This window comes from Ochotona curzoniae, unplaced genomic scaffold (assembly GCF_017591425.1).
Source record: "Ochotona curzoniae isolate NIBS_2020 unplaced genomic scaffold, NIBS_Ocur_1.0 scaffold_4701, whole genome shotgun sequence".
Lineage (NCBI taxonomy): Eukaryota > Metazoa > Chordata > Mammalia > Lagomorpha > Ochotonidae > Ochotona > Ochotona curzoniae.
In genome coordinates this window covers 76073332-76100122 of record NW_024467122.1, presented here as the reverse complement: position 1 = coordinate 76100122, position 26791 = coordinate 76073332, and the positions used below count along the sequence as shown (strand labels likewise).

General features: G+C 45.9%; 1 protein-coding gene across 2 annotated transcripts in view; it reads right to left on the bottom strand.

Annotated features, from left to right (window-relative positions):
* ZFAND6 (zinc finger AN1-type containing 6) overlaps window positions 1-13497 on the bottom strand; it is a 66735-nt gene extending 53238 nt beyond the window's left edge. The window contains exon 1 of one of the 2 annotated variants that reach the window (XM_040969541.1): window positions 13354-13497. The gene's annotated coding sequence lies outside the window, so the exon portion shown is untranslated. The remainder of the gene's footprint in view (window positions 1-13353) is intronic. The other variant, XM_040969540.1, reaches the window with a different exon arrangement.
* Between the last annotated feature and the right edge of the window lie 13294 nt (window positions 13498-26791).

Genomic DNA, 26791 nt, shown 5'->3' with positions numbered 1-26791 from the left:
GAAAGCACTGAATATGCCTTCTACTGGTTTTCCATTGTAAAAGAATGAAACAGGTGTTACTATTCATATTTTGTCCCACTATCTAGGTGAATTTAAGGTGAATTTCTCCCTGTGGAAAACTGGTGTGTCTAATCTTCCCCCGAAAGCAGGGACACTCCCTAGTTCTGCCAAACAGACTTACTGTGGAGACCATCAAGATACTGTTCTTCAAAATTTCACTGTCCCCAGAGGAAGCAAGCCCTCATCTATGCTCTGCTAGCTGTAATCAATGCCCAAAACTTGAAATGACTTTTACTAATATTATATATATACAATTATCTTCACCTCTCCTGATAGCAATAAGATTATTTCTGTTAAGAAGAAAATCAAATATTGGGATGCCTCAAAAGTTCAAAAGCCTATGCCTAGATTTAAAATTTTTTCACACCATAATAAATTCCCCTTTTAATTCCATTTCCCATGAACTTTCTGAGGTGCCCTTGTGTGACATTTTTTTCTAATTCAGAATAAGATAACATCAATCGGGACTATTTAAGTTTCTGTCAGCTATCCAAATATTAAAGAAACTTAAGTAAATGGAAAAATTATTTTTTAAAAACCAGTAATAGACATTTAAAAAAAAACTTTTCCCAGAAACAAATACTATGGCAAACATACCAACAATAAATTGAGAAGAATGTTTAAACAAAATAAGTCAAATTGCTGAAATTGCAAAATGGGTGGGACTTTCACATGCAGCAACACGCATGCTCAGCTAGCACCGTGCTAAGCACTCCCAGCTCAGCTGGCCCAGGAGCTTACTGCTACCCAACCCCACAACCTACCCCGGATTTTTAACTCACGAATTTTGCTTTTGGGCATCTTTGAAAGTTTGTTCTGGAATGTTAGTCAAGTAGTTCACAGCCCAAGCAGTGGAGCCCAGATCTCCAACAGGAAGAGTGCACACACTCAGCAGTCCTTGCCAAACAAAGGGACGGCAGTGAGACAAACACCACGTCTAGCACCACTATTGGGGTGTGCAATCATCTTCTCACTTTCAACTAGAAACCCGTGAAACACTGGGAACGTGCTAATGTGCCATTGTAAAACCTACAACAGTGCATGCAAATTCTCTGCTTCTCAACTGCACTGAAAAGAAAAAAACACAAAATTCAGAAAAGCCCAGAATAGGGACAAAGGCTATTTAGAGATGGGTAACATGAAATCGCATCACTCTAGTCATCCTCCCCGACCATGGACAAAAAAGTTGGTGATGTATTTTCTTGTGACAGGACTTGCAGAGCAGCACAGCCCAAGCAAAGCTGGCCTGAACAAAGCCAGCAGAGAATTCCAAGCTCCGTGCTGACAGAAACACATAAAATAAACAAAATACCCAACAAAGATAGAATCGCTCACTGAAGTCAGTGAAAAATGCTGCAATGTCCTTGCAGCTGATTTTAATTCCAGAAAATGGATTTAGAGCCAACTGTTATCTTGGAAAATGGAGTTTAAAATACGCTACTCGTTTAGGCAAAAACTAATCAACAGCTCAGCTCCAGAGGCACACTTTAATAGAAAATGTGAGGGTCTGCCCATTAAAGACATTTGGAAGCACATCTTGCTGGTGGCAATACAGCTGGGGTAACCTTTTTGAAAAGCAATTTGGCCAGTGAAGTTTTCATATCCTTTGATCTAAGTAAGCCCACTCCAGGGTTTTTTTTTTCCCCAAAGAAATAAATCATCTTTTTTTTAAATATATCTATTTCACAGAAACACAGAAATGTGTTCACCACAACACCATTTAAAAAGATAAAAAACTAAGGACCTGAAAGTTGAACAGGCAAAAAGCCTAGGTTAATTAAAGTTTCCCCGATGCAAAAGAACTACGTAAATATTAAAAGTAAAGCACCTTCAGCAGATGACAACAGTGCAGTGAGGACTACAAACCTGCACTGACAATCACTGGGGAAAAAGCCACAGTAAGAGACACAGGAGGAAAAGACGGAGAAAACAGCACCAGACAACAGTATCCCAGGTCCATGAGGGGCGCTTTTGGCTTTTATTATTATGGCATTGGTAAAGCAACAGAAACAGCGAGAAAAATATTAAACTGAACATCTGTGCATCAAGTAACCTACCAAGTACCAAATACACTGCCTAAGCATGGTCTCCTGGCTTCTGGTCGGATTATTAAGATGAATATTTATACCTTAATCTCTATGACAGCAAAGAGAAACACACATCACAAATACAACAGTCACCAAGAGAAACATTTTGGAACTCAAAAGCACCACAACTTTTTCCCATATCAGTCAGATTAACAGTGTCATAGGTACTTAAAAAAGTTTCAGTATCCTACATATAGCTCTTAAAAATATAAATTCACTCATTTCCTGTTTCAAAAGGGTATTACTTAATTTGACCTTTGAAAGAAGTTTGAAAAAGAAAACAGTTTTACTTTGATCTAAAACACGTTTCAAAATTTAAAAAAGGTTAAAATTATAAGCACATTAAAAATAATATATTGCTAAGTTTAAAATACATCAAAGCTAAAAAGGGAGGTTGTACTGGGGTGAAAAAGATAATTAAATAGTTGGCATTCCAATTCTCTAAAAAGAATAAATTTAAGTCATTTATCTGCCTTTTATCAACTTAACACCTTAAGTTTTGGGAAAATCACATATCAAACAGACCTCCTGAAGATGTCATGTATAAAAACGGACAAATGACTGTTCATACGGCCAATCTGAGAGGAAAGCCTGTGACCAGAGATGATTTTGATCCAAAGGTTTTTTAATGACACTCAAATTCTGAGCTAAAAAAATCATGATAAAACAAAGTCAAGTTTGGTTCTCGGAACACCTATTTCCTGTCCAAACAGCCCTTTTGTTCTGCCTCCCTGCTTAATTTTCATGTTCCGTTTACATCAGACAACAGAAACAGTGCCAAAGCTTAGCATACACAGAAGCATACAGGAGCACAAGGATAAAGGCAAGGATCGGAAAAAGATTAGAACAAAAATCCTACCAACAAAACCTCCACAATTTTCTGTTTGCTTCACCTCAGATTAACTTCACTTGAAGCTGTTCTCCAAAGCAACCAAACCTGAATACCAAGCCCCACCTCCTCGGATCCTAGTGGCCGAGGGCCGAACTCTCCACCCTGCCAGCGAGACAGAGGGCTGTGATTGGACGCGGCTAATATCCATTATTTTAAAGAACTTTTCCTTGCTAGCAGGTTAGGCTAAACACACTAAAACCCCCTGGATAAGCTGGTTTCTTAAAGAAACAGTCGGTAATGTTTCAGTTTTCCCATCATATACTATTTGCTTCCTCTTTTGTTTAGGCGAAGACAAACTAAGTAACAGCAATGAAAATTTCACAGACGCAGCTTTAATTTGAAAATCAGCGATCAATCGCTAAAAAGGAATGGTTTTAACCTAAATCACTTAATTTTTTTTAAACAGAGCCTTAAAGGGGGAGTTACACTTTAAAAAGCCAGATTCTTATTTTAAGAGTTCACATTTTGTCTGAAAATGTAAAACGGCGATAGGAAATCCCTTACAGAATTTTCGAAAGGGGAACAAAACAGTATTTTCTGTAGGACTTAAAAGGACCATATATATATATATATATATCACTAATAATGAATGCAAGAGTCATTCCTAAGCTACCTATTACACTCTTTGACATATTCTCAATATCGTAACAGCAAAATTCTCACTGCTATCAAAGATTGACAGTTAAAGCTGAAGAAAAAAGTGGGAAGTCGTTTTAAATCTCTGTACATATAACAGGTGTACACTGTGTGGCTGTTTTGCTAAGGTTAATGCTTATTCATTGCAAAGGGGGATCTCAAAGAAGAAAAAAAGGACAACTCGTTCTCAGAATTAAGACATGTTCAGGTATAAAGCCCAGCAAAGCTTATGATTTATTTTTGTTTTGTTATTTTTAAAAGACGAATGGAAACTATTCCTAAACTTACTTGAGGGTTCTTGGAGGCGCCGCGAGTGCGCTGTGGGGCGCGTGACCTTGGGCATCTGGGTCAGCTGCAGCAAGTGGTCACTTGTCTTGGGCTCTCAGGAGACATCCCACAGCTCCCTGGCCTCCAAGCAGCAGCGCCGGCTTTCCCTTCACCAAGGACTACGTGTACTGTATTTTACGATATGGAGCTATGTTTTGATGAGAACTATTTTTAACGTTTTAGTAGCTTGGCCCATCAACCATTATTCTGACATGAATCATTATCTGACTGATCCAATAGCTTTTAGGATGTTTGGTGAAGTATAATTTTCACCTCCACCAGGAATTCTGACAGCGATTCATAAAAATCAAGTCCAACTGAAAGCAAACTATAGTGGCTGCTTCTTAAAATATGTTTTCAATAAGTGTATATACTAAATATTTTAATTTATACTCCAAAATCTTGCAACCATTTTTTTCTCACCAGAACTTGTATTATAATACAAGAGTTCTGAATACAAAGAGAACTCTCTGTAACTCAAAATCCACATAATTGCAACTAGACATGAATATGGAGCAATGGCCTGCTGAAGCCCAACAGCTGCATCATCTATTATGCCCTCTAAGTGGACAAACTGAAAGAGCCAATTCACAGAGGTCTCGTCCCAAGATCCTTTGCAAACACTCACTGCTTTGAATGCCCAGTACTTCACTTCCCACCGTGTGGCCACTCTTGCCCAAGAACCCTGGGGGCAGAAAAGGTGGGGGTGGGGGGCACAATCAGGAGATACAACCCCAGACCTGTGGAAGGGACCAGGGGTAGCCAGCAGTTTCAAAAGGCCCTAAGAAAATGAAATGGCAAACATTTTCATCTTACAATCTGGCAAATACAACTGCTAGACAGAAGAATCAAGTAAACTTTTGCTCTAACATTAATTTTCATTTCAAAGTTAATTATCTGTATGAGACAGACACCCATCTCACAGTCCTAGAACCCCAAAACTGCAGTCATGCTGTAATCAAGAACAAAGAAATTAGCCATTCCATTCCAGACAGGTCCAAGATTTTCAGGACCTTCTTAAAAGAAATTCAAGGTGATTATCACATTAGGTGGCACGCAAGTCACCAAGTCATGAGAGATGTTTCATTACATTTCTACATCACCAGAGGGAGCAAACAATAGCAAAATAAGGTAGTACCCCAACCATAAAACAAGACAGCAGGAAACCAGGACTGCTTCCCAGAACAAGAAGCCTGCAGAAGCTCCCTGGCTCCAGATTGCCTGCGCAATCACCACTTGAACAGCAAGCAATAAAGGATGCATTGTAAATTCTGTGGGAGCCTAGAGATTTGCCCAAGCCTATCAGCTAGAAACCACACCGAAGAGAATGAGCCACTGAAGAACCTGGTCCCACACTCACCTGCTGATTCAAAAGACCTGAAATGAAAAACCAAAATCTAGACAACCAGGAAGAACTGTGGGGAAAGGATAAACACAACAGAGCAAAAACTTTATCTCAGAGGACTAAGAACGACCCAATCTGCTCTCCCTACCAAAAAAATTAAGCCGGGACCTTCTCCCACACACAGCCAGTGGGTGATGGAGCAGACAGGAGCACCACCTTGCATGGCTGGGATCAGTAAGGGCAAAGTCTAGGAGAAAAAAAAAAACAACCTACAAAGGCGAGGTGCACGCGGACCGTGGTTCCTCTATCTCAGAACTCATTATAGGGAGAAAGTACAGTGTATGTTCAGGGCGTGGGGAGGGCAGTAACCACCCATTCTGCAACCCTGGGCACAAAGGAGACAGTCGGATACAGAGAGATAAGAAAGCATAAACCGGAGAGCTGAGGGATCTTTCTGTGAGGTTAAGACAGCCAAGAGATCAACAAGGTACCAGTAAATGCAAATTAGAAACAAACAGGGATCAACACAGCGAGATAAAAGTATTAAGAACAGTTAAAAGCACGCATAATCTCCAATTACTGATTGAAAAGCCATAAATGTTGTGAGCTACAATATAATATAAATCATCTATGAACTTGCTGAGAACCTGCTAGACGAAAAACAGACAGATAATAGATTGGCTGACTTTGACCTCTACCTCCTGAAGAACATAAACCAGAAAACAAAAATAGAAGACCAAAAGATTAATTTTTTATATACCAATCAAAAGAAAAGCTTCTCTTCTCAAACATTTCAAACAAAAAAAGTGTGGTTGAGTCCGGTGTGATGGCCTAATGGCTAAATCTTCGCTTCCCATGTGCCAGGATCCTATATGGGCACTGATTCATGTCCTGGCTGTTCCACTTTCCATCCAGCTCCCTGCCTGTGGCCTGGGAAAGAAGTCGAGGATGGCCCAAATCCTTGGGACCCTGCACCTGCGTGGGAGACCTGGAAGAAGCTTCTGGCTCCTGGCTTCAAACAGCTCAGCTCTAGCCATGGTAAGTGAAACACACAGGAAGTCCACCACTGTGGAAACTTCCCTCTCTAGTCAGGCCACTGCTGCCCGACAAAAGCGTGGCACGACAAGGTGATCTTCAACTTTCTAGTAGTCACATCAAAATATTTAAATAAACAAAATTAATAACATATCCGATACGCACTTTCTATTAAACTATTTGAAAAGCAGAGAAAGACACACACACACCCATCCATACCCCAGAAATACCCCACCCTTGGCGTTCACTTCCAAACACCTGTAACAGCAACATCCAGGGCTGTGCCAGGGCAGAGCAGGAGCCCAGGCTAGATGTCCCATACAGTGGGCAGAGGCAGGCCCACACCCTGTGGCCATCACCTGCTGCCTGTCAGAAGGCACATCAGCAGGAAACTGGAACTGCAAGCAGGGCTGGGACTCATACCAAACAGTCTGATATGGGATGTAGGCACTCAAACACATTTTAACTGCTGTGCCAGATGCCCACCCCATCAATAATGTTTCAATGGAGATATTCATCCTTTAAAAAAAGAAAAAAAAAGGCTTATTCCATTTTTATTGCAAAGTCAGATATACAGAAAGGAGGAGACAGAGAGGAAGATCTTTTGCCTGATGATTCACTCCCCAAGTGACCATACCGGCTGGAGTTGCCCGATCTGAAGCCAGGAGCCAGAAACTTCTGGGTCTCCCACACGGGTGCAGGGTCACAAGGATTTAGGCCATCCTCGACTGCTGTCCCAGGCCACAAGCAGAGAGCTGGATGGGAAGTGGGGCTGCTAGGATTAGAACTGGTGCCGATATGAGATGGTGGCTCATACAAGACGAGGACTTTAGCTGCTAGGCTACTGTACCGGGCCCGAGATTTTCATTCAAATCAAGTACATACATGGCTATGTGAATGTAAATAAAATACAGCAGCCATTAGCCACAAGATTACAAATCAAGATACACTTACTGAGCAAGCCACCATGTTTCACCATCCGAACCATTAGCCATTAACCACAGGAGCACCTGAAATGTTACTAATACAAATGAGGAACTGAAGGTTAAATATTATTTACTTTTAGTTCATTTGAATAGCTGCCAGAGTGGAAAACACGGACCTGGAGAAAGATAGTAACTGTTTACAGAAGCAGTGCCCAGTACAACACAAGTCTACAATCAATACATGGGACTAAACAGCCAAGAAAGATTCCTTACAAAAGTCCCAATTAAGCAAAGAACAGCACACACAGAGTCCTGAGCAGAGGAAACAGAAAAACACCATAGAAGTACAGTAAGGCACCATGGGCACAACCACAGAAGCCAGCTGTGTCACTGGGACAGAATCTGAAGCAGAGGAGAAGGCAGAGGGTCTGCAGGCAGCCCTACCCACTCCTTGGAAACACTCAAGGTAAACCTCCCCCCATGGGCCTCTGCGGACGCGCAGCCTAGTCCTAACCTAACAGCCCAGCCACTACTATGCTACCTGCCCCCTCTACCTGGAAAACCTCTCCAACTCAGAGCCACAGCTCCAGGCTCGCTATGAGAGCATTTCCACTGAGGAAGAGCTTTGGGACAGCGATCCAGCATGAAGGAAGGGAAAAGGCCCAAAGCCGCTGGCCAAGCAATTTTTACAGAAAATGTCACCAAAAAGAATCAAGTTTGTCTTCAATGTTTTTTTTTTAATTTATTTAAAATTTTTTTAATTGAAAAGTCAGAACTACAGAGATAAGGAGAGACAGACAGAAAGATCTTCCATCCACTTGATTCACTTCTCAAGTGACCACAATGGCTGCAGCTAAACCGATCTAAAGCAAGGAGCTAGGAGGTTCTTCCGGGTCTCCCACATGGGTGAGCGTCCCAAGGCTTTGGCCTGTCCTCTACTACTTTCACAGGCCACAAGCAGGAAGCTGGATGGGAACTAGAGCAGCCAGGATGCAAATTGGTGCCCATACAAGATCCTGACATGTGCATGGCGAGAACTTTAGCCACCAGGCTATCACGCTAGACCCAGGTTTGTCTTAATTTAAAAACAAACAAAAACGCTCTTAAAAGATTGAGGAAGCTGCAGAAACTCCCAAACACAATCTGGTATCACAACCAATTTATAAGTCACATCCTCAGAAAGACACTCTCAGAACACAGATCAACACCTAACCTCTGTCCTCCTAGCACTCTGATTTGCTGCTCCCTTGTCTTCCCCAACAGGATGTAAAACCCTAAGAAGGCAAAGGCCTTGCCTAGTGCACGGCTGAATGTGGCATCCACCACAATGCCCAGCACTGGGCGAGTGCTCAAATACTTGCTGAAAGAATGAAAACAGCAGTTTTCACTTGTAGATGACCAAAAAAATGTAGAGAGATAAACCTTAAAAAGAACAGAGCATTAAAGCTGTGTGGAAAAACTTCAACAGCACTGAAGTTTTCAAATTACACAACATAAAACATTAGGTACAGAAATAACTATTCCTTAAAAAAAATAAAAAGATCAGATTTAGGGAGACACAGAGAAAATCTTCTAACCGCTGGTTCACTCCCCAAGTGGCTTCAACGGTTGGAGCTGAGGTGGAGCTAAGCTCATCCACAGGAGGAGACAGAGGCCCCTTCCTGGTCTCCCAGGTAGGTGCAGAGTCCCAACTGCTTTCCCAGGTCACAAGCAGGAAGTGGAGCAGCCTGGACACACACCAGTGCCCATAAGGGATCCTGGTGTGTGCAAGGTGAGGATTTAGCCATTGAGCCATTATGCTGGGCCCAATGTATTCCATTTTATAAAAATCCAAAATCAAAACTGCAACTTCCAAAAAATCAACTGAAAAAACCCCAAAAATACAGAAGAATAACTGAGAACCCAAGTGTAAGGAAGGAAAGAGTGCAGAAGATTTAGAGAAACAAAATGAAGCACATATTTTGCTTACAAAATGGAAATATCACGTCCAGGACATGTAAATATACACTAGTACCAAACCATTAAATACACCTAAACAGAATCCAGTAGTTATAGGCAGCTTTGCTTCAAGGTAACAAAGATTTTTTCCTAAATGGGGCTAAAATAACTATTAAGAATAACATACTGCACTTCACATCTTCTAAATTAATTAAAAATCATACAAAATCCCAGATGATAAAAGTAATAATCCCCAGACGAAGAACAACAACAAAAAAATGAGAAAAGTGAATAGCTAAAAGAACTAAAAGAAAGCATGCAGGTAGAATTCTCTTAATATGTAAGCAAAGCAGAAGCTATAAAAGGCAAGAATTAATCTACATTTCTGAAAAGGTAAAAAGCTTGCATGTTTTGAAAAAAAAAAAAAAACGCCATAAGCAAATAAAAGGCAAAAAAAGAAGAATGAGAAAAATATCTTCACTACGCAGTAAAAGGCTGCCACACAACTACACAGAGGGTATCAAAAATACAGAACCCCACCCAAAGTGGGCCAGTGACAGGCGGAAGCTCCCACTGCCCACAGCTCTGCTTAACACCTAGGGAATCCTGTGCAAAGAGAAGCAAAGGCGAGAGCGCAAGTAAGTCCAAGAGTCACCGAAAGTGTGGATTCTTAGACGCAGGCGGTGGTGGCCTAACCTTTCAGGAAAAGCTGGCAATATTCATGAAAAGAAAAAAAGAAAGGTTCATGTTTTCATTTATTCCCGAGACTGACCCTCAAGAAGTGGCGGCTCTAACGCTGGGGATCATCACATTGTGTAGTAAGAGGAAAAAAAGCAGTACACTGTACGCAGGACAGCTGGCCAAATGATGCTACTTCCATGTAATGAAATGTGCCCTCACGTGACTTACATTCAAGCAGGGGATACAGAAACAGTCCCACAGTCCCCCAAAAGAACAGATTTTCAGTCGTTAGGTTTTCCATGGAAGTTAGCAGAGTAACCCAGGAGTCAGGAATTGACAGCTGAGAGAAATGACACACTCAATAATCCCAAAGGCCAGGAGAGCTGAGATCCGCGTCCTAGGGAGAGAATGGAAGAGGTAACGTCTGTGATGCTCTCAGAGCAGCATAATCTGAAGTGGTGACCAGCAAGTCCCACGTGGCCACTGAGTCGTGCACCTGACTCATCAGCGGGCACTGTGCTGTAAACACAACTCCCATCGGATCATAAAGTCAGTTCGAGAAAGTACAACAGCGCAGTGTAATTTTCTATATTAACTACATGCCCAAATCAGTGTATCTTGGGTTGAATAAAATGTATTTCACCTATTTGTACCCCCCCCCCTTTTTTTTTGTAATGTGGCTACTAGAAAATTTAAAATTGTTTCCTGGGGCTCCCATTTGTGGTTTGCACTAGCATTGCTGGTCTAACCATACACAAACCACAGTGTGAAGTTTGAAGGGTCTGAGCCCATAATTTACACATGTACAGGGATGTTTCGACAGGAGCAGCCTCAGAGTGCAGAGGTGCAGAAGGTGAAGCAGGCATCACCACATCACACTGGGGGCGAGTTTAGCAAGCACAGCCAGCCTAATCCTGCTGTGAATAGTTAAGATATAGAGTATACACACAGAGACAGGTGTTGGGACTAGCAGTGAAGAAACTCTGGGACACTCACATCCCACATTAGAGTGCCCTCGGGTCAAGTCTTAGCCTCCATTCCATCCTAGCTTTCTACTCCGGGAGGCTGCAGGCGGGGGGGCTCAACTCTTTGGGGAGACCAGACTGAGTTCCAGGTTCCCAGCTTAAGCTGTTGCAGGCATCAGGGAAGTGAACCAGTGGACCGGAGAGAGATACACAGTCTACTAACAGCTCTCTACAGTGAGAGATGTTATAGCTGGCCTTTCTTCCTAACTTTTGTAAACATTTATTTATTTTACAACTTTTTATTCCCTCTTAAAGTACAGGGAAAACATACACGCATGCCCTTACACACACACACACACTCAGGTGTTTTGAAGAGAATGGCACAGCCCTTACCAAAACAAAGGGAATCCTGATACTCCCACAACTCCAAACAAAACCATTTTTGTTATCTGAAATTATACATAGATTCACATCTCACACACACACACCACCCCAACTACCAGCACCTTCAAGAAAGTCAGGGAAATGATTTGGTTCTGCACTGCTGCTGCTCGCCTGACAGAGACATCGTTCCGGAAGCAGGGGGTGGGAGGAGTGTCTCAAAGCCAAAACACACTGAACTGTATACGCTTCAGATGTTGAAAACAGCCCCAACCATCAGCAGAAATGTCCCGAAGGATGCAGGATAGAATTCCACACACAGAGCAACAGGTGGGTCTCCAAGCTCCCCTTGAAGATGCTGCCATGCGACAGGTGTGCCTGCCTTCCCCCAGGCCCAGGACAAGTGGAGGACAGGTGCCTCACGCCAGTGCGCCTGCCAAGCTACAGGAGTCGTTGGGTTGGGGGATAAGGGGCAAAGCAGAGTGATTTATTTCAGAGTATTGCTCCTGCTACCGAAAAAAGGAGATGCTGAATAATGCCTGATGACTGCAGAGTAACTTCCCAAGGGCTCGTTGTAAACAGTGAAAGAGATCGCTGGAGTCTCACAGATTCTGACCACCAGGGACCCATCAGGATGGGGAAGAAGCTTCCCACTGAACATGAAACAGAATCCTAATGTTTCCCAGTGGACTTTATTTTTAAGTACCGCCTTCTATTTCCCTCATTTACCTGGAGCTTTCTAAGGCAATCTCCATGCAGTACACACAGGAGTGAGACACCAGCAGTGTTCGAGTAACACAAAGTTAATGGCAAAATCCAGACACAAAACACTGCCTTTTATGCCCAGGAGTTACGGGAGACAAATACAAATCTTAAACAGAGCAGCATACTACTTTTGATCAAGCACAAAAGAAAAACAAACCGAACGCCACAGTGTCTTGGCATACAAACACACGTGATAAGACTCACTTCTTAAAAAGGTAAAAGAATGACTAAGCAAGTCCACCGGACTAGACTGCGGGCCTCCAACACCAGGGAAAACACAGCAGCAACTTCTCATGTTCCAAGCTCCCGGGACACTGTTTTACCTTCCCATATTGTTTTTAAAGTATTCTCTGTGGTACTGTATATATTCTCGGTCACTTAAAAAAAAAAAAAAAAAAAAAAAACTTTACTGGCCTATAACTGACATATGCGCACCCAAGTATTTAAAATGTAGAACAAGGTAAGTTTCCACAGTCCAGGTTATAAATCCATCAACCCCTAACTACTCCACCCGTAGACATATGATTTCTACTCCCTTACATGTACTGAAAAATATTTTCTCTCTAGAATGTAAAGTCGGTGGAGAATAAAAAGTGAGATAACTTGTTTTGGAAGTCTAATCGTGCATATTCCCTAAACCCCCGTCAACAAGTCAGCAAGTACCCTAAAACTGGTGACATCATTACTACACGACTAACCTTCCAAGTGTACGGCATTTCACATTTAAAAAACAAAAAGCAAACCCTGAAGTCAGTACTGAAAAAGAGGAAAATTTACCCCAGTCTCTCAGGAGTTTCTAGCCCCGAAGGAACAACTTGACCCACGTGCTGCGCGTGACCCCCAGGACCCCCCGCAAAACGCGCGGGGTGAAGGTCTTGGGGGCGCCTCCTCTTGGAGAAGCTGAACCGAGTTCCCAGCACCACAAATATCAAATCCACCACGGAGAACAAAGCCGAGGCTCCCAGTCGCGTCCTTCGCCCGTCGGCGGCGTGGGAAAGAGGGCAGCAAATCTGACCCCGCTGCGCACCCCTCGCCCCACGAAACGCCGCAGGTGGAAAAACATTCCAGAAAAAGAACCTCGCGCTCGGCGGGGGGCCCGCTGCCGGGGGGCCGGACCCTGCGCCCTGCACCCACCAACGGCCCGGCCGCACCGGGGTGGGCGAGGAGGGTGTCCGGGCCGGCCCCCTCCCCAACGCCCGGGCCGCCACCTGCTGCGCCGCCTCCGGCTCGCGGGCCTCGGCCGGCGGGGGGGAAGGGAAGGGCCGCGCCGGGCCGAGGCCCCGGTCTTCCCTCCCGGCCCGACGCCGCTGCTCACCTGGCGGCGGCTTCCCCACACCTCGCCGGACGCGCCGTCCGCCGCTGCCGCCCGCCGGTCGCCGCCGGTGAATGGGGACAGGTGAGGCCGCCGAACCCCCCAGCTCGCTCCGGCCCAGCCGCCGCCGGCCCCTCCGTCCGCTGTTTAGTAAACTTTTCTGTGGGCTTGTTCGGCCTGTGACGCGCAGTCGGGGACGGCGTCCGGATTGGTCGACGCCCGGCGCTGACGCCGCGCTCCCCGCCCGCAGCCTGATTATTACCGGCCCGAGGCGGAGCCGCGGCGCCCGGAGGGGGCGGGACCTAGGCCCTCCGCGCACGGCGATTGGCCGACGCCGAGGGAGGAGGCGGGACGCAGCGAGGGGAGCCGCTCCTCCGCCCTCGGCAGGGGCGCTCCGGGTCGCCTCAGGGTTGCCGGAGGGCGGAGTGAGTGGGTTTCCGCAGAGATTTTTTTTTTTCCCCGAAGGGCCTGGAGGAGGTCTGGATTTAGGTCCTTCCGCCGCCTTTCGGGGAGCGGGGAGTTCACGTCCAGAGTTTGCGCCCCACCTGCCTGGTGGTATCTGTAGGAATTCTCGGTCGGCCGAGCGAGCGCAAAGTCCGCGCTCGGGGCTTCATCTTCCCCGCCTAGTCCAACAGGGCCATGGCTTGGAAAGAGAAGCCAGGCCAGAAAAACATGCTTGCACAGGTGCACAAGCCCCAAAAACGCTTCCCGCCACTACCCTGTTCCCAACTTTACCCAAAAGCGAGGTGCTAGTCGTCCCTTAGCCGGCGCTCTCAGGAGGCGCGGAGCCGGAAGTGCACTAGTCACACAGGACTTGGTGAGTGTCAAGTCCATGAGATTCTACTCTTTAATGCTTTGTAAATGCATGAGTAATTTTTTTTTTTTTGGTGGTAGTGGTTGCATTAATTTCTTTTTAAGGAAGATTGAGATTCCCTCCCTCCCTTCCACTCCCATCCCTTAAAGTTTGTGTTGAGGTAATTAATGATGCCTTCAGGCTCAGTAGCCAGCGCCCTGCCTGGGGGAGTGGACTTCTGTTTGAGCATTCTTGATGGAGGGGGAACACGGAAGCTAGGATGTATGCCGGAGGTTTCTGACCCTTGCGGAGCCTGCTGGGAACAGAAAAAGGGGAGAGGTTTTGTGAGGCGACGCGCAGGTGCTTTACAAATGAGCATGGAGAGGAACCTTCCCTTGGAGGTGGTGCCCTGATGTGATACCGAGTTTTAAGAGCCCTGGCCCACTTCAGCTGCAGAACCTGAGAGAGAGGTTCAAGTTCTCAAAGCCCCGTCACCCACGTGGGGGGAAACTCGCGTTGATATCGCAGGTGTTGAGGGGAGTGAACCAGCAAATGGAAGATGCTTGCTCGCTGTCTCTCTCGCGCTCTCTCTCACTCTCTCACTCCCTTTCCAAGAAGTAAAAAGTAAAACGCGCGCTCTCTCTCGCTCTCTCTCGCTCCCTTTCCAAGAAGTAAAAAGTAAAACACATTTCTTCTCAATTTAAAAACTCACACACGAGGCTAATCCAAAGAAAGGATTGTACCAAGACTGGAGATAGCCTGAGCTTCAATTTCAATAGGTCTTTACCAAACTGAGTAGGGGGGATTGGCTTTCCTTGGTGAGAGATGACAAGCCATTTTAGAACAGAAAAGGGAAGGGAGGGGTGGATTAAAACAATTTGGTCGGACCCTGTTAGTCCCAGGAATAATCTTACAACCTTGGGGAGCTTTGACTTGTTCGATAGTCTGTTTCTCTGGAAAGAACCTGAGGTTTTAGCTGGGATTCAGGTTCCTGCTCAGCCCAGCAACCTGGAGCGGTCAGGTAGCCCAAGATAGATCCCAGCCAGGATGGATTTTTAGTTCTCGAGGGTGAGACTTGCAAGCAGTGACCTTGATAAGTAACTTTTCTATGTGATGAGTTAGGAGGTCGGTGTTAGAGATGGAAGAAAATACAGAGCAGAGTGGAGGGTTCGAGTTGAGGGCAGGTTCAGTGTCAAGTGTGGTAGTCAGGATAGGTTGGGCTGAAGAGGGAAGGACTGATCAGAATTGTAAGAGCTCAAGGTGTTAGCTACCAGAAGAACATTCCACTGAGAACTAACAGCTCCCCAGGGTGGTCCATTGTGTCAGAAACTCCTGATTCAAGTAAAGGATTGACCTTTGCATTTAGTAGCTCGCAGGGTGGGGGTGAGGGTGGGGGGGGGGAGCAACCTGCTTGTGTTCGGCAGGAGCCTGAGGAAAGAGGCAGTCAGAAGACAGTTCAAAATGTTCCTCAGGGCCCAGCGGCGTGGCCTAGTGGCTAAAGATCTCACCTTGAACGTGCCGGGATCCCATAGGGTACCAGTTCTAATCCCAGCAGCTCCACTTCCCATCCAGCTCCCTGCTTGTGGCCTGGGAAAGCAGTCGAGGATGGCCCAAAGCCTTGGGACCCTGCACCCCATGTGGGAGACCCGGAAGAAGTTCCTGGGTTGTGGCTTCAGATCGGCATAGCACTGGCCATTGCGCTCACTTGGGGAGTGAATCATTGGACGGAAGATCTTCCTCTCTGTCTCTCCTCCTCTGTGTATATTTGACTTTGCAATACATAAATAAGTCTTTTCAAAAAATGATCGTGCAAACTGGACTTAAGAAGTCCACTCAGGTAGTAAAAAAAAAAAAAAAGAAAGTTTGATATGCAGGCACACAAAGGATGTTCAAAAAATTTTGTGAAAAATGTGTACAATGAGAAAATAAAATCGCATTGCTTTTGAAACGTGTGGCAGCAGGAGAATGTTGTAATTCCATTTTTTCTGTAAGCATTCTGAAATACCCTTCGATCAACTTGTTACAGGTCCTAGGGAGAGTTTCACACAATGATAAATGTGATACATCTTCATGAGCTGGCCAGGATACTGAACAAATACTTATAGAGATTATCTTTTTGTCCAGAGCTGTGTCCTTGTCCAGTTTATCACTGTTCACCTTGGTCCTAACAAGTTACATATTCATGTCTTGGTAATAAATTATATTATGAATTATAAATAAATTGCAGACATTTGCTGTTAGGCCCTTTCGCTGTTCGCCTTCCTTCCCAATCAGTAGGACATTGAGATGGAGAGATGGCCGCACTGTGCAATGATTTGCAATTCACAGACCACTCCCATTCCATAGCCTGTAGTCCTCAGAAAACCAAGGAAAATGGGGACAGACACCTAGCCGAAAGGCTGTTATGAGGGTTAAAAGATACATTATAAGACGTTGACACTGTTGCTGTAGTGTGTTAGGCCACCTGCCATGCCAGCTTCTCATATGGATGCCAGCTGCTGCACTTCCGATGCAGTAGTCAGCTAATGCACCTGGAAAAGCAGCTGAGGATGGCCCAAATGCTTGGACACCTGCCACCGTATGAGAGGCTTGGATGGAGTTCCTGGCTGCTGCCTTTGTTGTGACTCTGCCCTGGTTTTTGGGACCATTTGGACAGATGATAAGATGGTATGTCTCTCTCTCTCTTCCTCTCTCTGTAGCTCTATGTTTCAAATAATAGAGAAAAAACTTGTTTTAAAGATTTACTTATTTTTATTACAAAGTCAGATATACTAAGAGGAGGAAAGAGAGAAAGGAAGATCTTCCGTCCGATGGTTCACTCCCCAAGTGGCCACAAAGGCTGGAGCTGAGCCAATCCGAAGCCAAGAGCCAAGAGCTGTTCTGGGTCTCCCATATGGGTGCAGGATCCCAAGGCTTTGGGCCATCCTGCACTGCTTTCCCAGGCCACAAGCAGAGAGCTGGATGGGAAGTAGGATTAGTGGGATTAGAACCGGTGCCCACATGGGATTCTGGCATATGCAAGGCGAGGACTTTTAGCAGCTACATTAGCATGTGGGGCCCAAAGAACTGTTGTTTTTGTGAATTTCATCAGTCAGCATTTTCTGTTAGACATTAAAATAGACGTTTTAAAATGTATTCATTCATTTAAATATAGCCGTAATGACCTGTTTCATGTTAACATCCAGAATGTTTTTATTACATTCATTTATTTGTTTAAAAAGGCAGGAAAACAGAGACAAAGAACTTCTACCAGCTGGCTTACTCCCCCATATACTCATTTACTTTCTCAACAGCCAGGGTTGGACCAGGCCAAAGCAAGGTGCCAGGAACTCAATCCAGGTCTCCATTTGAGTGATAGTCATCATCCACCAACTCCCAGGTGGATTAAAAAAAAAAATTATGTTTATATAGAGAATCCGAGTTATGGAAAAAGAGGGAGAGGGAGAAAGAGAGAGAGGAAGAGAGATCTTTCGTCTGCTGCTTCATTTTCATTATGGCTGCAATGGCTGGGACTGAGCAGACTAATGCCACAAATCAGGAGTTTTATTGGGGTCTCCCATGAATGTGGCAGGGGCCCAAACACAGGCTATCTTCCTCTGCTTGTCCAAGGCCACAAACAGGCAGCTAATTTGGAAGTATGAGAGGGAGACTCCCATCCCAGTACTTCCGGGTCTCCCACATGGGCCAGGGTCCCAAGGCTTTGGGCCGTCCTCAACTTTTTTCCCAGGCCACAAACAGATAGCTGGATGAGAAACAGGGCCTTGGGATATGAACTGCCCATATGGGATCCTGGCAGGTTCAAAGCAAGGACTATAACCACTACACTATTGCACTGGGCCCAACACCAGACTTTTAAAGGAAGGTTGTCAGGTAGGCATCCAGGGAGGAGGGGCTTGAGCCATTTACATCTCAACAGCAAGGTACAGTTCCCCAAAACACAGCTAGTTCCTCTAGCAGGTTCTTTATCTAAACCTCATCAATTGCTCTTGGTGCCTTCAAGGGGATTCAACTAGCTATTGTCTCCCACAGTAGCAAAGATTCTGAATGTCCTTCTAGGGATTTCTCAACTTCCCATAGGCAAGACACACTATAGCCTTTCTTCTGTAGTCATACCCTGTTAATGTCAAGATGTGCCCATCTGTATCTGTTTCCTTCTTAATGAGATTAACAATTTGGGTGCTGACATCCTGGCACAGTGAAGAAACCACTCCCATTTGTGCTCTGATTTAAATCCCGGCTGCTCCACTTCTGATCCACCTCCCTGCTAATGTGCCTGGGAAGGCAGCATGTGATAGCCCAAGTTCTTGGACCCCTGTATCCATGTGGGAGACCCAGAAGTGGGTCCTGGCTCCTGGCTTCAGCCTAGCCCAACCTCAGCTGTTGTGGTCCCGTGGGGAGTAAACCAACAGATAGAAGCTCTTCTTCTCTCTTGCCTTCTCTCTGTGAAACTCTACTTTTCAAATAAATACATTTATTTTTTTAATGTTAAAAAAAAAAGGACATTTGCTTTGCTTAAGTTTGACTTTTTTGTGTGTTTTGGTTTGCGATTTGGGTCTCAATTGGTCCATTTCCAAGACTGTGAGCAATTCTGACAAGAGTCTTGAGCAATTACCTTCCTTGTGAGGAGTCCTCCTGAACCATGTGGTCATGTTTCTATAAATAAAATGCTCCAGATCTGGGATCTCCCACTCGTCTTGGTGTCCGTCATCACTATGTTTGTGGCCTAGCGCCTGCTTGGCCACATATCTTGATATCCATTGGACCTTGTCCCTCCACCATTGCTTCATGTCCTGAATTTAGTGTGAAATTCTAATCTGTTGATGCCTCCAGGTTACATTTAGGATGATTTGTTCATTTTCCAGGAGATTTCCTGCCAAGATTTTAATTGCGATTGCCTTTGCTAAAAGTGATTTGGGGAACAGGAAGGAATCTCCATAGAATTTGGTGGCCCATGAAGGAATCTACTTTTTTTCTCCCCCACCATTTGCTCTGTTTTAGAAATATACACTTGTCAGACATTTTTGGTTTCCTTAATGAAACTTAGTAAAATGTTAAAGAGCAATACTTGAAAACATTATATATCTTACTAATAATTCACCAATATTTTGCTTTGTTGATACTGTAGACAAAATATCATTTTTTTCCTTATTATCCCAGACTGGTTGTTATAGCTTTATGCTTCTTATTCTGTGTATTTGTTATACCTATTTAACTAAACTTTTTTTTTTTAAAGTTCTGTTTTGTTTTTAGTTGAGAGAAGGACATGCACACACAGAGATACACACATACACGCTTCTTCCATCTCCTGGTTCATCCTCCAGATAGCCACCACAGGTGAGATTGGGCAGGCCAAGGCCAGGAGCTTCATCCAGGTCTCCCATCTGGACCGCAGCGACCCAAACACTTGAGCCTTCCTCTCTGTCAAGCAGGGATTCGAAATGGAATAGCCTGGACACAAACAGGCCCTATATGTGACAATCATGCGGCAGGAATTAGCCTTCCCTGCTGCACCACCACGCAAGCCCCTTAAGTGATTTTTCAAATTGTGTTAAATATTTCTCCAGTTGGTGGCTTACTTTTCTATAATCATAATAAAAGTGGTGATTTTTTTCTCTTCCTTTTGGATGTTCAGTGTTAAATTTGCATGTTATTGCTAGAGTCAGAATTTTCAAATCAAAATTAAATAATATAGGGTACTCTAGATTCTTTTCTGACAAGTGCTGATTTAGTTGGAAAAGAATGTTTTGTTTTCACATGTTGCGTGGCCAGGATTTCAGCTCTGCACAAGCCAGCTTGCAGTGCTGGCTTCCCATAGCAGAGCACTGGTCTGAGTCCTTTGTCGTAGGTTTCTGATCCAGCTCGCTGCTAAAATCTGCTGGGTGGCAGCTGGTGATGGCCCAAGTGCCCGTGCCCCCACCTCCCACATGAAAGACCCAGGTGGAGTTCTGGCTCCTGGCTTTGGCCTAGCTCAGCCCTAACTGTTGCAGCATTTTGGGGAATGAGACAGCAGACAGATGATTCTCATTCTCACTCTAACTCTGCCTTTCAAGTAGACAAAAATGAACATTTTTTTCCATTCATTTTTTTCTTTATATTTTTGACAAGCTTTACATAATTTGAGTAAAAAGGTTCAAGGGCTATAGCAAAGTGGGTTAGACTATTATTTCCATATTGTTTCCTTCATGTATCTGAGGTAAAGGGGGATACTGAAGGAGAAGCCCCACCCAGTCTCCCACCCACCCTAGGTCCCAGATGTGGGGCATGCTCCAAGGGTCTTGCCCAAGTGTTTTTGATAGTTCACCAGTTGTGAATCACTGCCAGTCTCACCACTCCAAGCACAATGAGGTCGTTGAAGAATCCACTGATTGATATAGTCCATTATAGAGTCTCCATTTGCCCAGTTTTCGCTGCCAACATATAGCTGAGGTGGTTGATTGACCTGTTCTATCTTCTCTCTTTTCTTGGTTAGGGTTCTGAGTCCGGTATTCCAATTGGGGAGATCCCCAAAGAAACTTTGTCTGAGGTGTTCCCAGACCAGATTCTTGTATGTACTAGCAAGCACAGGGCCTGGCACAGTCCATCACTCTGATCAGCTGGTAGTTGCAATTGCTGGGTTGGTTCTGTTTCCAGCCCTGACTTCCACTGGAACCAATGGGTGTTGCAGTCCAGCCTGGTTCTGCCCAGCACATACTCAGCCCTCACATAAATCAGTGGGAGCTGCAGTCTGGTCAGAGTGACCCACAATAACCCCCACCAGGCCCGCCCCCTACCCTGGTTTGCCAGTATGTTTAGCAAACTAGTCCAGTCTGCTCCACATCCCATTTGGCTCTCACACATGTCAGTGGGTATTAAAGCTTAGTTCCATCTAACCAGCTCAACTATCCAGCCCTCATGGGATAGTTGTTGTTGAGTGCCTCTCTGTCTAGCCACCCCAGCCCCTGTCCTAGTTTTCATGCCCTCCCATGGGAGTGGTAACCCAAGAGGGAGGAGCCCACTATTTCCCTCCCAGTCACTTCCACTCCCGGATTGTGCACTCTCCAGGTGGTTCTGTTGTTTAACTTGACAGAATTAGCCCCCAGTGCCAACTTCTGCCAGCTGATGCTGAGGCTAAGCCCAAATAACCCTCACCCACTCTAATTGTAGATTCCTAGTAGGAATAATCAGCCCAGCCTGGCTTTTCCCTGATCTAGTCCACATGAGGCCCATAGGTGTTGTAGCCCTGCTTAGTCTGGTCTGCCCCATCCCAGCTCACGCTCTACAGTGGGAGTAGCTGTCCAGCAAGGGAATCCCCTCCCTGCATATTCCCCCTGCCAGCTCTGCCCCTTCCCTTCCTGTTTCTCATGTGTGCTGATTGGGTGCTGTGGTCACATCCGGTACAGGCAACCTCATCTTGGCATTCCTTAATGTGCACTGGTTTTTTGTTGTGAACAAACCTGGCTTGACCCACATGCTGTTCTGGTGCTCAGGTTTGCCAGTGGATGACGTGAGCTGATTCAGCCTGGTCTGCCCCCAACCCATGCCAATGTATGCCAGTGAGAAACTTTCCATGGCCTGTTCTGGGCTGTTTCCTATCATGCTGCTTGCGCTTACCTGCCAGGTCTGTGTCCTGCCAGAGGAGTTGCCCAGGCTCCTCCATTAGAACCTCTCCCAATGTCAGATTTTGCACGTACCATGGGGTACATGAGCCAGCCCTATTCAGTTTACCTCCTGTCCTAGCAGGAACAGTGGCTTTTCCTGACTGGCCTTCAACCCAAGCTGGTTCTTGCTGTTGGATGTTTCAGCCCAGCCACAGCTCATCCATACCCACATACAGCTCACACATGGCTCAGTAGGGGTTGCCTATTCCATCCCACATCTACCCTGGTCCTCCAGGACACCAGAGGGTGTTGGAGTCTGGCCCGGTTCTGGTGCATCCAGTTCCACTCCACACTTGTGCCAAGGGAGACTACAACTGTTTCCTGATCAGAACACAGCCCCCATTCCAGCCCATGTGCCCCTTGGTGGGAACCTCCACCCAGCTATGGTGGTCCCTTAGCTCCCCAACCGAGCTGGTTCCCAGCCATAGATTACATGCATGCCAGTGGTTGCTCTGACTCAGCTGACTCAACCTCTCACCTGTCCTGACTTCTGCCTTAGACACTGTGGCTTAGCATCCTTGCCTCATGCAGACCAGAAGGTATAAGAGTCTAGCTCAGCATGACCTGTGCTCCCTCCTGGTTTCTAGTTTCACTTGTGGGCTAAAGTTTGCTCGGAATGAAAGTCTTGCTCGGTACTCCCCATTCCATTACCAATTGACACATTAGCCAGCTGTTGGAGCTACTTTGCTCAGCTTGTCCGACCCCCAGGTCTGGACCATATGTTCACCAGTGGGAGCTATGCCTCGCCAGCAGAGTTTCCCAAGTTCCTCCACTTGATCAAGTCCCAGACCCAATTCTAATACATGCCATTGGGTTTTAGGCTAGTGCCTGGTGTAGTCTGGCCTTCCATTTGGCCTTGTATGAACTGGTGATTGTTGCAGCCCAGCCCACCCCACACCCTATTCAGAATGCACATTTGGGTGCTGCTGCCTTGACCAGTCCAGACTGTTGTGGGTTTCTTTACCTGTGATTGATAGCAGGCTTCTTGGTCATACCGAACTTAGTCCATCACCACCCCAACTCTTGAGCTAACCAGTGGGGCTAGAATTTCCACAGGGTTTGGCTCACATATCCCCCACAGAATCTACCCTCGGATATGGTTCTCGATTGCTAGTTAATGTCATGTCCCTGCATAATGTGACCTCTCTGCTGATCCTTCATTATGTCAGGTAATAGGATATCCTGCTGGACAAGCCCTGAGCCTTAGCTTTTGCATGGACTGGTGTTCTGTGCTCAGCATTGTTAAGTGATTACAAGTTCTTCAAAGGAAGAGTTACTGTCATTGGGAATTTTTAGGATTGATTCACATCCCAGAAGCACAGTGGGTTCAATCTGGAGCTACCTAAGCAGCGATTCAAAGAACCAAAACCCCAGAGTTCTCGGGCGGGTGGCCAGCAGGCAGAGTACTGCCTGGGGACAGCTTACCTGGTGCATGTGGTGGCTGCAGTCCAGGATCCTAGTATAAATGTGCCCTGGCCTGAGACCCACCCACAGCTGGCAGGCTGCAGGAAGTTTAAACCTCCCAGGCCCAAGGTCACGCCCCTCCCCAATCCCATCCACTGCTCAATGAGGGCTGCAGGTGGGCCCTGGGTCCACCTAGCCCCGGAGACTTCCCCCCTCTCAGGGGTGTACTCGCCCTAAAGGGAGCAGCCCCAGGAGCCAGGCGGGCCCGGGAGAGCTCACCATGTGCATGCAGTGGCTGTAGTCTGGGATCCGAGCATAAAGACGCCCTGGCCTGAGACCCACCATGAACATTTTTTAAATCATGTTCTAGGGGCTGGTATTGTTGCATTGCACATGAAGCTGTCACCTGTATTGCCAGCATCCCCTATAAGCACTGGTTTGTATCCAGCTTCTCTGATTTCAATCCAGCTACCTGCTAATAAGCCTTGGAAAGCAGTGGAGACTAGCCTAAATGCTTGGATCCCTGCCTCCCGCTTGGGAGCTGCAGATGTGGTCCCTGGCTCCTGGCTTCGGCCTAGACCAGCCACAATCATTGCAGCTATTTGGAGAATCAACCAATGGATGGATGATCTCTGTCTCTCTTTCTGTCTCTCTGTCTCTCATTCTGTTTCTGTAACTGCGTTTCAAATAGATTTTTTAAAAAATTGCTAGGGGTTCAAATACAAGTCCTACTCATAAGCTCCAATAAAAATATTGTTAACTTGCGGACCTCTTTGAAGGACTGATGAAAACTGTAGATTAGTTTTGGGGAAAATGGCAAAAATGGTAGGGACATTTGGTGCAGCAGTTAAACTGTCACTCCCACATACCCACATTCCAAATTGAAATGCCTGAGGTTGTGTAGCAGCTCCTGCTAATGTGCACCCTGGGAGACAGGCTGATGGCTTAAGTCCTCGGGTTCCTGCCACCCACATGGCGTACCTGCACTGACTTTCTGATGCAGCCTGGCCTCGTACTGGCTGTTGTGGCCATTTCAGGAGTGAACTGATTAGTAGAGGATCTCTCTGCTTTCCTATATCTCTACCTTTCAAATAAATTAGTTAATTAATTAATTAAAAAGGAAAATAGTAATAACTATATGAAAACATTCCTTACTTAGTTTATGAAATTCCCATATTCCTGAGAGCCTATCATGGACCTGGACCCGTGTCAACAAGCTACATGGATAAAGACACGCACCCTGCCCTGACTGTGGCCTTTCAGAACATTCTGCATACCTGAAGCTAGCCCGTGTCAGTCCCTTAGAAGACTGTCACCACAGAAATGGCCCAACAGAGAGTCAGTGATGTGGCCATGAGCAGTGTCCTTCTCAGCTCTATCCAGGAGATGGGCTGCTGGTCTGGAACTGGATTTCAAATCATCTCACTGGCAAGGCCAGCCCTGTGTTAAATGAAATTGCTGATTCAGTTTATGTTTTCCCTGAGGCTATCTTGGTTATGAAGTGCATACTTTATTCTAATAGATGTCCTTTGCTGTAAGTAAATAAGAGCAGACTATTTTCTAGCGTTGTATTTCTTCTTTTTAGTTTATAGATAGGTACTTGGATTTGTTAACAGTCACTGTATACTTTAAAAAAATATTTCTTTGTTTGAAAGAGTTACAGAAAGAAAGGAGGAGAGAAGGAAGGAGGAAGAGAGGGAGAGAGGGAAAGAGAGAGATCTTCCAGGCACTGTGTCTTTCCTGAAATGGCCAGTATGACCTAGGCTGGACTAGGTCAAAGCCAGGAATTAGAAACTTCTGCCAGATTTCCCTTGTGGGTGCATGTCCGTAAACATTTAAACTGTGTTCCTCTGCTTTCCCAGGCCATTAGCAGGTAGCTGGACTAGAAGTAGAGCAGCCAGGACAGGAACCTATGCCCATATGGAATGCCAGCAGTGCAGGTGGTGAGCTTACCTGCTATGGTACAGTCCCAGCCCCTGGACTTACACATCCTTCTTAATTTGTATGATGTGGAGTCTGCCACGGAGAAATGGATCTGATGACAAAACCAGCGCTCTGAGAAGCAGAACAGAGCGTCTGTTGTGAGCACTGCATGAAGGCAAGGAATGTCTCTCTGAGACCAGGGTGTCTTCATGTTCGGATCCCTGACTCCAGCCATTGCATGCACGTGGTGAGCTGTCCACAGGCCTGTCTGGGCTCCAGGGGCTGCTCCCTTCAGGGCGAGTACACCCCTGAGTGTGGGGAAGCCGCCGGGGCTGGGTGGGCCCAGGGCCCACCTGCAGCCCTCATTGAGCAGTGGATGGGATTGGGGAGGGGCGTGACCTTGGGCCTGGGAGGTTTAAACTTCCTGCAGCCTGCCAGCTGTGGGTGGGTCTCAGGATGGGGCATCTTCATGATCGGATCCCTGACTCCAGCCAGCATGGGCACAAGCATGAGTACACACTGATGTCTCCAACCTAATCCAGCACCAACCACTTGGCTTACTCCAGACTGCTCCACCCACCCCCAAACCCACCTGTTGTTCATCTTGGCATATATACCCTCATCCTCCTATAGCAAGAATCTTGGCCCCCACCGTGTACCACAGATACACTTAATTAGCTCTGGGATAAATGGAGAATGATCAGAAAATTGTCAACCTAGGCCCCTGTGGAAAGCAACTTTTTTACCAGCTAGAGCACATTGCTTCTATGCAATTGCAAAGTCAGATATATTGCAAATTATTTATTGCAGAGTCAGATATACAGAGAGGAGGAGAAACAGAGAGGAAGATCTTCCATCTGATGATTCACTCCCCAAGTGAGCGCAATGGCCGGTGCTATGCCGATCCAAAGCCAGGATCCAATAACTTATTCCAGGTCTCCCACACGGGTGCAGGGTCCCAAGGCTTTGGGCCATCCTCGACTGCTTTCCCAGGCCACAAGCAGGGAGCTAGATGGGAAGTGGAGCTGCTGGGATTAGAACCGGTGCCCATATAGGATCCTGGCGCGTTCAAGGTGAGGACTTTAGCTGCTAGGCCATGCTGCTGGGCCCTGCAATTGCTTTTGATCTTGCAGATTCCATTCATTCCCAAAAGGACTTGGGTTAGGACCAAACCCACTCACCCTGTTGATGAGATTCTTCCACACATTTTTGTTATATTATCATTATTATCATTATAGCTTTTATTCCATCCCAAGGATCCCTGAGTTTCTAAATGCTTTTTTTTTTTTTTAACCATTTGAGAGACAGAAAGGCTGCCACACACTGGCTCAGTTCTCAAATGCCCACAACAGCCAAGGCAGAATCTGGGAGCCTAAGTCTCCCACGTGAGTGGCCGAGACCTGATCATTCAAGTCAGCGCTTGCTGCCTCCCAGGGTTTGCAGTAAGACGAAACCAGAGTTAGGAGCCAAAGCTGGGAATCAAAAGCAGGCACTCAGATGTGGGGTACGGGCATTTAAACCACTGAGCCAGATGCCTGTCCCCTCCCTTGTTTAGACACAAAAATTATACTCATCAAGTTCTATGGGTTTTAATAAACACAGAATCATATTACAGAATCATACAATATAGTCTTCTCACCACAAAACAAAGCAAAAGTAACCCTTTGCTTCACTTCTCTACTCT